The sequence below is a fragment of the Chanodichthys erythropterus genome, chromosome 7 (genome assembly GCF_024489055.1).
Source record: "Chanodichthys erythropterus isolate Z2021 chromosome 7, ASM2448905v1, whole genome shotgun sequence".
Taxonomy (NCBI): Eukaryota; Metazoa; Chordata; class Actinopteri; order Cypriniformes; family Xenocyprididae; genus Chanodichthys; species Chanodichthys erythropterus.
This window is the reverse complement of record NC_090227.1, coordinates 32776515-32790947: the sequence shown is the minus strand read 5'-3', so window position 1 is coordinate 32790947 and position 14433 is coordinate 32776515.

The window sequence follows — 14433 nt, the reverse complement described above, 5'->3', positions numbered from 1 at the left end:
AACAAATGCCACACTGATGTCATGATCAAAGGCCCCCAGGGGCCACAGCCTAAAAATCAAAACAGCAGATATGTCCTCAGGTGATCACAATACTCCGCGTAGCAAGCTATACATCACTGATTATAATCCATTCATAGTGCCACGTGAAGGAATATCACAAATAGCTTCTTTTCCTATAGGTGTCTGTGAATATCCAAGCTCATCCAAGCTTAGTTCATCCAAGCTTATGCCCATAGCTCCTAAAAATGGCAGCCCCTTCTCTGTTTCTCCTGCTGTATTAAGCGTAGGCTTCCTTGTGTGTGTACACAGCATCTGCTCTGCCTGTCCGCTCACTGCCGCTGTTATCCTACAGCATACAGTGAGGCAGTCAAGGCTCTTACATAACATGAAGTGCACGTGTGGATGTAATTTTGTGCACTCTTAAATCCCCGATCTCATCTCTCCAGTAACTCGTGCACGCTCTCTCACTCCATCTCTCTCTCTGGGGACAGTCGAGGGTGAATCAGGGCATGTGGCTATGTGCATGTGAGCCTCTGTCCCATATCTGCAGAGAGAGTGAAAAGAGAGCCACAATCTGCAGGCACACGGCACATTATATATTTATATACCCAAATCAACATGTTAACTTATAATGCGTCACAATTTCTTGTGCAACCGAAAGCACAATAAACGTGTGTGAATAAACAGAGCGTGTTACAGCAGATGGTGTTTATAGATGGCACGTGGACCCAACACCAGCATGGCTGAATGAATACTGTTCACTTAGATGAGCACAGTGGGATTGAATCTCAGTGCAGAGAGCCTGTTAGACTGCGTGGGAAGTGTTAGAAGGATGCTATTGGGAGGTTTCCTCACTGCGTAACACTGAAACCGTGGTAACAGTGTCACGATTTATATATATATATATCAGTATTTATGGATATGATAAGATGCATTCAATGCTAGCAGTACCCTTTTCTTTTCTTTTTTCCATCTATGGTCTGTCTTCCTGTAGAATGCTCTATGAATGTTTGATAAATCACAGAGCACCCAGAGGATGGATGTGTTCCCAGAGACACAATCAAATAACAGCTTCCAATGTGTTCAACTGCATTCAGTGAGTTTGTTGCATATTTTAAATTTTTTAAGTACTGGAACACTAATTCTTTACTTGATGCAGTATGCTGTGTTGCTCACATGTCACATGTCCTGATGGAACACTAGTTAATCTACAACTGGCCATGGATGTCAAATAATTACTAAGCATCTGCCATAGTAATCCTTTAATCTTTAAGATGCTTCCATGCATTAAAATGTTTGGTGAAATATGATTAAAGTCTTGCAAAGATGCTTCTCTGGCTTTTAAGAGGTACTTTTATGTTTCTCTGATATCCAGGCACTATGAGAAAAATGATCTATTGTGTATTGCTCAATACTTAAAGAGAAAGAAAAAAAAAAAAAAAAGCTGAATGGAGATCAGATGGTAATTTTTAACTGTTGGCGATTTAATATGTCAAATTATGACACTTGAATGCAATAACGGTATTCCCCCATTAATTCATTTAAAATACAATCCCTGTTTCACTGCAACATGAAACCACATTCTATTGCAGAAATAAGTTTGAAAACAAAAACCATGAACAAGAAATAAGCTACAGTGACAAACACAGATATGAGCAATTAGCGTGTGAATCTCAACAATGGTGACAACAAAATATTCAGACAATCAGATCAACTCTGGACATCACAAAAAGGTACTAGAAAACCACAGAAAAAATAAAAGAGTTACAATTAAAGAAAATAATAGGACAATTCAGCTGTATAATTTATTCAAGTTGTGATGCATGCTGGGAGTTTTGTATTATTGTTCCCAGCATGCATTGCGGCATGACACTTTTGATTGTCACCATTGTTGCGATTCATGTGCTGATTCTTGATGTCTTTGTGTGTCATCTTAAAACATTTTTGTGTGTTTTTTTTTTTGTTTGTTTTTTTTGTTTCTTTCTTGGTTTTGTTCCATTATAACATTTCAGTGAAATGTTTTGCTCATTTGCAAGATTTCATGAAATTCCTTTAGGAGATCTCAATGGCTGTCAGTTTTGTTTCATTACAAGATTTCAGTGATGGTTGGTTTTGTTCCTTTATGAGATCTCAATCACCAAAGGAGAAAAATCACAATTTTAAGTCACTATCATGGAGACGAAGGTTTGCTAAGAGGAAAGATGATCAGGTGGTGTTGGTTACGTTTTCCCTCTGAGTCTGAAGTGTGTCCTCCATGTTTTTTTTTTTTTACATCCTTGCGTTACTTTTAATTATTATTATTTTCTTTTGTTACCTTCCCTCCTAACTCATAGACTAGAACAGGAATGTAACAACTATTCGACCTGAATTACCAAACGCATTAGGGCCCAGTCGCTGAGTTAGATTTACCTTAATGATTACTGCAGCCCTGTGATTCCACAGCAGATGATTCAGCTTTTTCAATATAATTCAAAGGATTTCTTAAAAATTGTTCTGATAAAATAATAATTAAAAAGTCTTTTAGACACACAAACACAGACATCAAGAATCAGTGTAGGATTCTCAACAATGGTGATGAGCAACATATTCTGATAAACAGATCAGCTCTGAACATTAGAAAACATGCTACTAAAAAGTCACATAAAAACAGCAAAAATAAAATAGTGAGAATAAAGGAAATTATAAGACAACTAAGCTCATAATTTATTCATGCAGCAATGCATGATGGGAGCTATGGATGACATTTGATTGGTGGCACCCAGAATGCACTGCAACGTTTTTTGATGGTCACCACTGTTGAGATTCACAGACTGATTCTTGATGTCTGTATCTCTAATTGAAAGTGTTTTTTGTTTGTTAACTTTTAAGAAATCTTATTGAAAATGCTCAATCTTCTGCTGTATTCAATAGGTTAAATCTGACTCAGCAAATGGGCTCTAAATGAGTTTGGTGATTAAGATAAAATAATAATTCTGTGTAGTGATGGTGAGATGAAGCCTCATGAAGCATTGAATCTTTTCAGCCAAGTGGTTCACAAAAGGGTTCCTTTTTCGATACAAGCTTTGATACGCGCTTCACTGGAAGCTTCCAGGATTTCTCGGCACAGACCGTAACATCACTAATTATGTGAAAACATAACCAAAACCACCTAATCATCTTTTATCTTCAGCCACAGCCTTAGATGAAATCAAATGAAGATAAATCTCTCCAGATCTCAACAGAGGATGATTAAACAACTCCACAAACATTACATTACAACAAAGCATTACACCTTCACATAGTACTAACCAGATTGACTTTATTTCTGTCATTCATCTACAGAAGTTTAACGCTCATGTTTGTTTAATTTGAAGTCACCATAATGGTGATTGGTGTTTCAATTAGTTGGACTCTTAACTCTTATAGTACGTTTGTCTTTGCCGGCTGCTGTGACAGTGTGTTTATCAAACACATTTGCAGTAGCAAAAAAAAGTGAGTTGAAATCAGATGAAAATGGTTAACTATTGGTGACTTAATATGTCAAATGATGACATGTGAATGCAATAATTGTGTTCTGCCATTAATTAATTAAAAACACAATTCCTGTTTCAGTGCTCTGCAATTGGGCTCTAAATGAGCTTGGTGATGTAGGTCAAATAATAATGTGAAAACATAACCAAAACCACCTCATCATCTTTTGTCTTTGATTGTCTGGCTGTTACAACAGCCAAACAAAATCGAGTATTTAAAAAAAGTCAAGGGTCAAGAGCCCAACAAATGAAACTCTGATATCCATGATGGTGACTCAAAAGCGTTCTTTTCCCCTTTTGTGATTCTGCATGTTAACATCAGGTGTCTTCAATAATGGTCAGTTAATCACTTAATTAGCTCATTAACTTTCACACTGCTTCAGTGTTATTTTAACACTCTTATTTTAACACTTAAAATTCTTGAGAATGGTCACACATATACTCAGAGAAGGGTTCATTTAACACTGGAGTTTTTGCTGTGCATGAACTCAGCCAGCTGATTTCACTAATTAGTTCTACCTTCTGGCTGAAAAACTGTGAAAAAAGGTGTCTGGAACAAAATACTGAGGCTGAACTTTACATCTCTGGTTTTGTTCCTTTATGCAATTACAATGACGGCCTGTTTTATTCCTTTACAACATTTCAATAAAGATCAGTTTTGTTTCATTACAAGATTTTAATGATGGTCGGTTTAGTGTCAGTCGGTTTCATTTTGTTACAAGACTTCAAAGACGGTAATTTTTGTTTTGTTACGAGAGTTCACTGATGGTTGGTTTTATTTTATTATGAGATCTCAATGATGGCAGGTTTTGTCCCTGTGTTCCTTTACGTGATTTCAAAGATGGTCGGTTTTGTTTCTTTAAGAAATTTCAATGATGGTTGATTTTGGTCCTTCAGATCTCAATGACAGTCAGTTTTGCTCCTTTACGAGATCTCAATGGTTGACTGTTTTGTTGTTATGAGATTTCAATAATGGTTGGTTCTGTTCAATTGCGAGATCTCAATAGTCGGTTTTATTCTATTCAGTTGTTTTTGTTTTTTATGAGATTTCAAAGACAGTCTCTTTTGTTTCATCATGAGATTTCAATGATGGTTTGTTTTGTTCCTTTACAAGATCTCAATGAATGTCAGATTTCAATGAGGGCTGATTTATTCCATTTAGACATATTAATAATGTCTGGTTTCATTTCATTACGAGATTTCAGTGACCGTCAGTTTTGTTCTTTTACAAGATTTCAAAGGTTGATCTTTTTGTTCTATTACAATATTTCAATGATGATTGTTTTTGAAATCTTGACAATTTAATCCATTACAAGATTTCAAAGACAAAAGTCAATTTTGTTTTGTTACAAGGGTTCAATGATGGACAGGTGATTTTCTTTACGAGATCTTAATGACAGTACGTTTTGTTGCTTTACAAGATTTTAGTGACAGTTGGTTTTCTTCTGAGAAGAGATTTCAAAGACAGTCTTGTTTCGTTTAGAATTTTAACCTATTCAAATCGTTGGTTTTGTTTTGTGACAAGATTTCAATGATGGTAGGTTTTCAATGTAATTTTTGTTGCATTACAAGATTTCAATGACTGTCTGTTTTGTTTCTTTGTTCTTTGTTGTTGTACGAGATTTTAAAGACAGTCGGTTTTGTTTCGTTATGAGATTTCAATGATTTTAACAGCAGTCAGTTTCAATCTTTTATAAGATCCCAATGATTGTTAGTTTTGTTTCATTACAAGATTTTTGGGTCCATTACAAGATTCCAAAGACAAAAGTCAGTTTTGTTTTGAGAGTTCAGTGATGGACAGTTCATTTTCTTTATGAGATCTCAATGACGGTAGGTTTTGTTAATTTATTCCTTTACGAAATTCAATGATGGTTGGTTTTGTTCCTTTACTAGGTCTCAATGACAGTCAGTTTTATTCCGTTATGAGATTTCAATGACAGTCAAGTTCAGAACAATTCAAACTATTGGTTTTGTTTAATGTTGAGATTTCAATTACGGTTTTCAGTGTCAGTTTTAAACTAAATAATGTACTATATCATTTGTGACGTGAAACTAACTACCTGCATGGTATGTAGGGATTATTTTTGCCCTAGGGTTACACCCCTTATTTTCTGGGATTTATTTTAACCCTTTATTCAGTACAGTTTATGGCTACTGTACTGGGGCATTGGGCAGTATGTGATGTATGGACTATTTTACACCAGGGTGACACCCTTTATACAGCACAGCTTATTGCGACTGTACTGGGGCATTAGGTCCCACTCAAAGCACAGGTTGATCAGACCTACTGGCTTCTCTAACACCTCTTCCTGCAGCTACCCAGTCTACCATCCAGATATAGACTGGGCTCAACCCTGCTTAGCTTCAGTGGGCGTGCAAGTGAAAGCTTTAGGTTGACTGCTGCAAGGCTTCTCAAGCATTTTCCAACCACAGACCCTCTTATGTAGAAGTATAAATCTCAACAGTGGTGACATGCTTCATGCCACAATGCATTCTACCACATTTTCCCTTGCTATTTTTTGCACAATTTCAGAACCAAGAGAAAAACCAACACTTTGTTTACATGACAACGATGAACGGAAACTGAAATGTTTTTTCTTTGTACAGATGACATTATCAAAAATCCCATTCACACAGGTCTGCGCAAACGACTAAAACTGCTGTATCACACGTGCCAAACAAGTAGTTGACAATGTTACTTTGGCTGCGTTTCACCCCACTTTTAGACACCCTTTCTTAACCGCTTCCTCTCGGGGAACTCCCTGAGCGCTTCTTTTTGATCTTTTTTTCTTTTTGATTTGAATCTCAACAATGGTGACAATCAAAACTGTCATGCCGCAATGCATGCAGGGAACAATGGTACAAAACTCCCAGCATGCATCACAGCATGAATAAATGCAGCTGAATTGTCCTATTATTTTGTTTAACTGTTTTATTTTTTCTGTGGTTTTTGTTCTGCCTTTTAATAGCTTTTTGTGATGTCCATAGTTGATCTGATTGTCTGAATATTTTGTTGTCACCATTGTTGAGATTTACACGCTGGTTGTTCATATATGTGTTTGTTGTTGTAGCTGGTTATTTTTTGCTCAAGGCTTTATCTTCAATTTTCAAATTGATTTCTGAAATACAACTGTTGTCTCATCCTGCATTAAATCCAGGATTGTGTTTTAAATGTATTAAAAGCTAAACACAATTAAGCGAAACCATTTCAGCATTTTTGCTACTGCAAATGTGATAAACACACTATCACTGCAGTCAGCAAAAACAAATGTATTATAAGACTTAAGAGGCCAACTAATGTTAACACCAATCACCATTATGGTGACTTCAAATGAGACAAATTTCTGTTAATTCTCAATAAGAACGTCTGTAGATGAATGACAGAAATAAAGTCAGTCTGGTTAGTAATATGTGAAGCTGTAATGCTGTTTGTGGATATGTTTAATCTGGAGATTAAACATGGGCAGCCTGCCCAAGTGCCATCATGTGGCCCAGATCCTCATACCACATGTGACAGATGTGGGCTGGCACAAAGTTGCTATCTGGCTAACTAAATCACTTAACTAAATAGCACTATTAACTAATAGTTTGTTTGCTATAACGTGGTCCTGATGATGTGTGAAATTCAAGTGGAGGGCAGGAAGTGAAAATTAGAATTAGAGATTAAGAAAAGTCCATACTGTGCTGGTTTAGAAAGGTATAAACGGAAAATCACATATGTTGGACATGATCCTTATGTTATGCAGAGGAGCGATTTTTCTACTGAATTGAAAGACTTGCCTGTCATTGAGGCAGTAGATAAAGAGAATGTGAAAGGGAAAAAAACTGGAAGGTGTTATACAATTTTCGCCTTTTCTATGTGTAAAAACACTAAGGGAAGCAGGTTGATACACCTATGGGTAGACGGCATATAGCAAATCTAACTCTATATCCCCGCTAGAAATTTTACATTCCCAGAACATTCTCAGAATGTCCCCACTGGTGTTCAGAGACGGTCACGATGTGGAGTTCTTTTAAGGTTTGGGGGACGTTATTTGGCAGATCTTCACAGAACATTCAAGACGTTCTCTGAACGTTTAGGGAACCATATTTTGTTTGGAAATGTTCTCAGAACGTCCCTGCTGCCCTTATCAAAAAATTTAAAATTAGAGCTAAATTGACAAACAAAAGTGGCTGTTCAAACAAAAACTGATTTTTCTTAAATGTCTAACAAAAAAAAGCTCTTTACAGGTAATTCCTGGATTATGAAACTTTTTTTTTTTTCAAATGCAAATCTCTTGCAGCAGTAAAGCTGACAACAGCACATGCATGAACTAATGTAACTGCTGTATCACTGCATCAGCAACTACACAGATACTGCCTTTAAATAAAGCAACACACAGCACAACATCAGAGTTTCTGGATCATCACTGACTGAAGCACAGGATCTACTCTCCAGCACAATGGTAACCTCACAAAACTCATAACAGAAACAGAAAATTAAACACTAACGGATCTCTCTAGATCTCTGCATCTTCACTTATTACAAACCACTCTGACTTTGTTTCTTTCATACAAATCTTCTTAATGAGATGCTGATGATTTATTAAAATTTATAAATGTCACCGTTATGGAGGCAAGCGCTTGCTTTAGTTGGGCTCCTGTCCCTTGACATTTTGATTTTACTTTTTCTTCACCTGTTGTAACAGGCGTGTATTGGAAATAGGGCTGTCACGATATTAGATTTTTCACACCTTGGTTATTGTGGCCAAAAGAATTCACAATATCGATATTTTGCAATATCTATAGAATCATTGGGGGAAAAAAATGTATCAGTCTAAATTTTTACTTTGTTTTTTTCTTTCAGGGTTGCTGCACATTTTTTTTTAAGTCAAATCTAAGGCTTTTTAAGACCTGAAGAAATAAAAATTAATACTAGCATAGTAGCCTATACAATATGGCTGTTTCCAATCAGATGAAATGATTATCAACAAAATCCATCTTTGCAACACAGAGGTGACACAGAATGAGAAGTGGCATTAATATATTTACACAGCATTTACAATTTGTCCACATCAATTTAAATAATATTTAAATATGGATTTTTTTTCTAATTTTAATTTAATTTTTTTTTTTCTATTTTTTATATGAAACTTAACTGCCAGTAGGCGGCAGCAAGTCACGGTCTTAATGAGTGAGTGAGTCAACCGAACCGATGTGTTCAAATGACTGATTCATTCAAGAACGAAGCTCGGATTCATTCGTTCTAAACGCGGATTCAGTCAGTATAACGAACGCATTTCTGTTGCACGGGGACTCTGTTCTGCTGTTCATAATTTTGAAATTTTCGTTGGCGAAATAAAAGAAAAAGAACAATATTAACAATACTGTGTCTAAAATGTAACTCGCATTGTTCATTTAACAATAAGTTGAAGGAACATTGCATTTGTGCTGATTTTGGGAAAACAGCACTCTTGCTTGTGTGATATTGTAATACAACTACATCTTATAATATGATATAATGACAAAAAATGCCTGTGTATCTTTTTCAATTTGACAACTTCAATAGATAATAGATATTTCAACGAATTGATCACAAATAAATGAAAAACTAAATTCAATTCAATTGGATCGGAGGGGGTAAACATCCCCACCTAGTGGCGAACTTATATAATTCCATTTAACCCTCTGGCCTTCTTCGGTCATTTCTGACCGAAAGATTTTATATTTTGAATTGTTAAAAATCGTAGCTTTGTCGGAATGAGATGACACTTGGTGACTTTTGTAGCATTACCAATATGAACACACAAAAAAAAAATCAAGGACATGATTCGGACATGTTAAGGCATCGTAAAAAAAATAGTCACACTTACCTTCTTTTCGGTCAAAAATGACCGACATAGGAAATGAATGGAAAATTCGAAAAAATACAACAACTCAGAGAATCTTTTGTTGGTACAAACTACAAATCAGACACTGTGCAGAAACAAAGTGTGCAGCACTGAAGGGGGGACACTCTGAAATGCCAAGAGTGCAAAATAGACACAACCACCCCCTCACCCCCCACACACATATATATATATGAACCAGCACGACTATAAGACAGAGCAAGTTTATGCAAATGTGTGAAATAAAAGCAAAAATTCAGCCACAAAGCAGTAAAAAATGAACTGCAAGGAAGAGAAACACCCACTCACTTACACACATTCACAGACAAACACACACACAACACACCATTATACACATACAAATGAACCAGTGTGGCTGTAATAGTATGGTAAAATTGAGCCAAAACTCAAATAAGAGGATGAAATCAGATCAAACACAGATTTTTTAAGCTGTTATAAAACACAACTGTTCATTTTTGTTATTTTTTATTGAATTTTGATGTTACGTGTAACAAAATGGTGCCCTCTATGTTCAGGTTTGACTGTAGTAAAATTAATGCAAAAACCGACGCTTCAAATCAACATAAATAAATAAAAATCTAAACCTTGACAAAAAGTAGTCTTTGAGAATGTCTAAGTTTAAATCCATATCCAAAACTTAATAAAAATAAGTGTTTGTGTCCAAAAACCACTAAAGAATTTTATATAGAGCTCTATGGGAATCTAGTGGTTACGACCGGGTGTGTCTCATACGTTCTGAAAAGTGAAGACACGGGCTCTTTGATCGCCCCCTGGAGGCTGGATGCAGTACAGGTCATAAACACCGCCCTCTCAATGCAGTCGAATGAGACTTCAGTGAAAACTTAAAAATAAATTCTGCTTCAAATAAAACTTTCTGAAAGATGGTTTTGGTCATTTAAGGTAGTTGTTATCACACTGATATATATTCAATTGTTCGTTTTTGTGATGATTTAGATTTTAGCTAGCAATTTGATTCTATAAAAACGGGGCGTGTCGTCATGATTCGAAGTTGATTGACAGGTTGTCTAAGGACTGTCGGAGCTTCGAGGGGAGATTGAAGATGTATTAACTAACTGTTAATTTTCAATTTCTTTGTCATTAACACCAACAAAATGAGTTGTTCAGCAGTAAACTGTACTAACCGACCTACAGGATCTGACGGATCACTGAACTTTTTTTCTGTAACATCAAATGTGGGCGTTATAAGCTAATTAATAAATGTTATTAGTTAAGATAACACACCTAATGTTAACCATGTCGGGAAAAAGCAGGTGATCGTTATCTGGCAGTTAATTATTTTTATGGGTATAAAATAATAATTAGCAGGACAAAACTAATGATAGCTTACTCTAATTACAGCAATCGATCTCCTGTCACGTTGGTTGAACTTGATTTAAAATGGCAGGACCGTTTCTGACGATTTAGAGTTGTTTCTAGTGGCATATTATATTGATTTTATCTACTGAATTTGCTGTTTCAAAAATATTATTGCTCTAGAAACAGAATAGCCTATTATTTTATAGGTAGACTTTTAAATTGTGTATAATTTTTATAGTCTATTTAAAATACATGAATGATGACGCAGTTGTCTGGGCGGAAGTTTGATATCGCGACTCCGCCTCCGGCTCAACTGACGATTCCTTCTGCGCATGCCCAGGCTCCAAACTTTTTTTTTTTTTTTGACGTATTGCGTAACGTGTCAGCGCCCATTCATCAGCCCATTTTGGCTTCAGTTCAATACAATGGAAGGAAGCTACGTCGCGTCGTCCATCTTTTTTTACAGTCTATGGTTACGACATGGCATTGCATAAGTTTCTTTTTTTACTCTCACCAAATGGCACTAATCTACCTTCAAAATTTTTTATTTTAAATGCCTTGTCTCTATTTTAACATGGAATACTGCTTTAATTGAAAAATAATTTAAAAATAGGTTAAAAAAAATTCGATTATTTTCAATGGGGAAAAATAGTTAATATAAATTGTATAAATATTGCATAGTATCATAAAATACCCTCAATTTTATATAATGATCAAAAAATATTATAGAACAAGAATATATTACATTGGTTTTCCTGAGGAACAAAAAAGTTACTTTCCAAGGCTTCGGTCACTTTTGACCGTAAAGAAGGTAAGTGTGACACCTAAACGAAGAGGGCCAGAGGGTTAAACTATCAATTTATACATTAAACATTAAAACAACACATCTTACAACATACCTGCACAATGGAGAACGCGTAGAAATGAGGGAAACAGCACGGAGAATTGAATAATTTCTACAAAGACAATGCACAAATTAATTACGACTAGGCCTCGTAATACAAACTAAAATAACTCAACATAAAACAACACATTCGACGCCAAACACATATCAACAGTTCCATAAGAAGTTCATTGCAGGATAAATCTGCAATAAAGCAGTTAGTTATGAGTTTTTAATCATTTCAATTTATAATTCTCCGACTGCTGAAAACGTGCGACTTACCCAGAGCATGTCTCATTCAGGGCCGTTGAAAAATGGCATATTTAACGGCTCTGGGGTGCGTTTCCCAAAGCGAACTATGGTCGCAAGTTTCGTCGTTACCAAATAGAGTTCAATGGGACTTACGACCATAGTTGGCTAACGATGCTTTCGGGAAACTCACCCCTGGTCTCATTATCTCTGCTGTGGGCGGTCCCTATTTCACGTGCTTATACAAGTATATGCCATCACTCAGCAGACAGATGGCGCTGTCCCTATTTATGCATCAATAACATTTTTACACCAGTTTTGCACACCGTTACCATGACCGTTACACATGCATAGCTATCACGCTGGATAAGACAAGTAAAGAAAACGCGGTATGCTATTTATTAAAAGAATCACGCTTTATATGAACACAGAAAATCGCTGTTAACAGGTAAATATAACATTTCCCATTCCATGACTAGTAAAATAATCGCAGTAAATAATAAAATAATATTACTCTCTGTAAAATGGCGTAATCTGCAGGGTGGTGGACACGGAGGTGGGTAAAAAGGTTAGTGGTGTTGCCACCCTTCGCACTGACTGTAGCTTGGCAAATCCTGCAGATTGGGCTGTCTAAGGAGCCAAAAAACTCCCATTCTGTCGAGCTTACTTTACTTTTTTTGGGTGTGGACAGAGCCTTTCACTCCCGTTCGGACGACATTCATAGCTGCGCGCGCTGCGTCTTCTTCTTCTTTGACAGGCGTCAGCGTTAAGATGCAATACTGCCACCTGAGAGATCAACCAGGTACTGGCGCTGGAGTATTTACATGTCATGAATTTAAAGGTGCCCTAGAACCAGCTCTTACAAGATGTAATATAAGTCTAAGGTGTCCCCTGAATGTGTCTGTGAAATTTCAGCTCAAAATACACCATAGATTTTTTTTTTTAATTTTTTTTTTAACTGCCTATTTTGGGTCATCATTAACTATGCACCGATTCAGCGCATGCCCGCATGTGAGTATAGTATATATTTGGATGTTAACATTTGATTCTGAATGAATTTGAGGCTGTGCTCCGTGGCTAATGGCTAATGCTACACTGTTGGAGAGATTTATAAAGAATGAAGTTGTGTTTGTGAATTATACAGACTGCAAGTGTTTAAAAATTAAAATAGTGACGGCTCTCTTGTCTCTGTGAATACAGTAAGAAAAGATGGTAACTTTAACCACATTTAACAGTACATTAGCAACATGCTAAAAAGACATTTATAAAGACAATTCACAAATATCACTAAAAATATCATGATATCATGAATCATGTCAGTTATTATTGCTCCATCTGCCATTTTTCGCTATTGTTCTTGCTTGCTTACCTATTCTGATGATTCAGCTGTGCACAGATCCAGACGTTAATACTGAACCCTTGTCTAATGCCTTGAACATGGGCTGGCATATGCAAATATTGGGGGCGTACATATTAATGATCCTGACTGTTACAGTAGGTGTTATGTTAAGATTCGCATGTTTTTCGGAGGTCTTTTAAACAAATGAGATTTACATAAGAAGGAGGAAGCAATGGAGTTTGAAACTCAATGTATGTCTTTTCCATGTAAATTCAATTTTTGATTCTAGGGCACCTTTAAATATTGTGGTTATCGCCAATACCAGTATATTGTCACACCCTAAATTAACACAACATCAGTATTTTATACTTTGAATATCACAGTAATCATCAATACCGGTATAATGCGATAACCCTAATTGGAAACACAGTTAAAATCTAATCTAATGTTAAAATGTCAAGAATCAAGAATCCATCTAAAGCAAATGCTCACCTCCATAACGGTGACTTCAAACTTTATTATTTTCTATAAAACACCCAAGGACCTTCGTGACCTTCAGAATTTTCATCACCTTTAGAGAACTTTTAGGGAACGTTGCGCAAGGTCTTGAGAACGTCGCCTTCTACGAGGGTATGTCACTGATTAAACCCACTGACTATCACTCAATAAAATAATCACGTTGCTGAGTGTTTTTGAAAGTTTTGTATTTTGTTTTGTTTAATAATTAACATTACATTTATGAGTATGTCTCTCACTCGGCCTGTGAATGAGCATAACTTGCACGCAGCCACTTCAGAACTGTTCACAAGCTTCTATGGGTTTGATTTTGGTAGTCATTTGCTGAAATAAATAAGAAAAAAACAGCGTGTCGGTGTCTGTCCACTGAATGTGACCCTCCGATTTTCCTCTGTGGCCATATCGGAAAGTCAATATTTACAAAGACAACATTAAATCTACAGTTGCATTAACTCTGGAGCATAATGAATCAGCGTATCGATTCATGATTTGGATCGCGTGTCAAATAATTAATAACGCTCCGAAGTTTCCTGAAGCAGTGTTTTGAAATCGGCCATCACTATATAAGTCGTTATTTTGTTTTTTTGGCGCACCAAAAATATTCTCGTCGCTTTATAATATTAATATTGAACCACTGTACTCACATGAATTGATTTAAATCTGTTTTTAGTACATTAATGGATCTTGAGAGAGGAAATGTCATTGCTGGCTATGCAGGCCTCACTGAGCCAT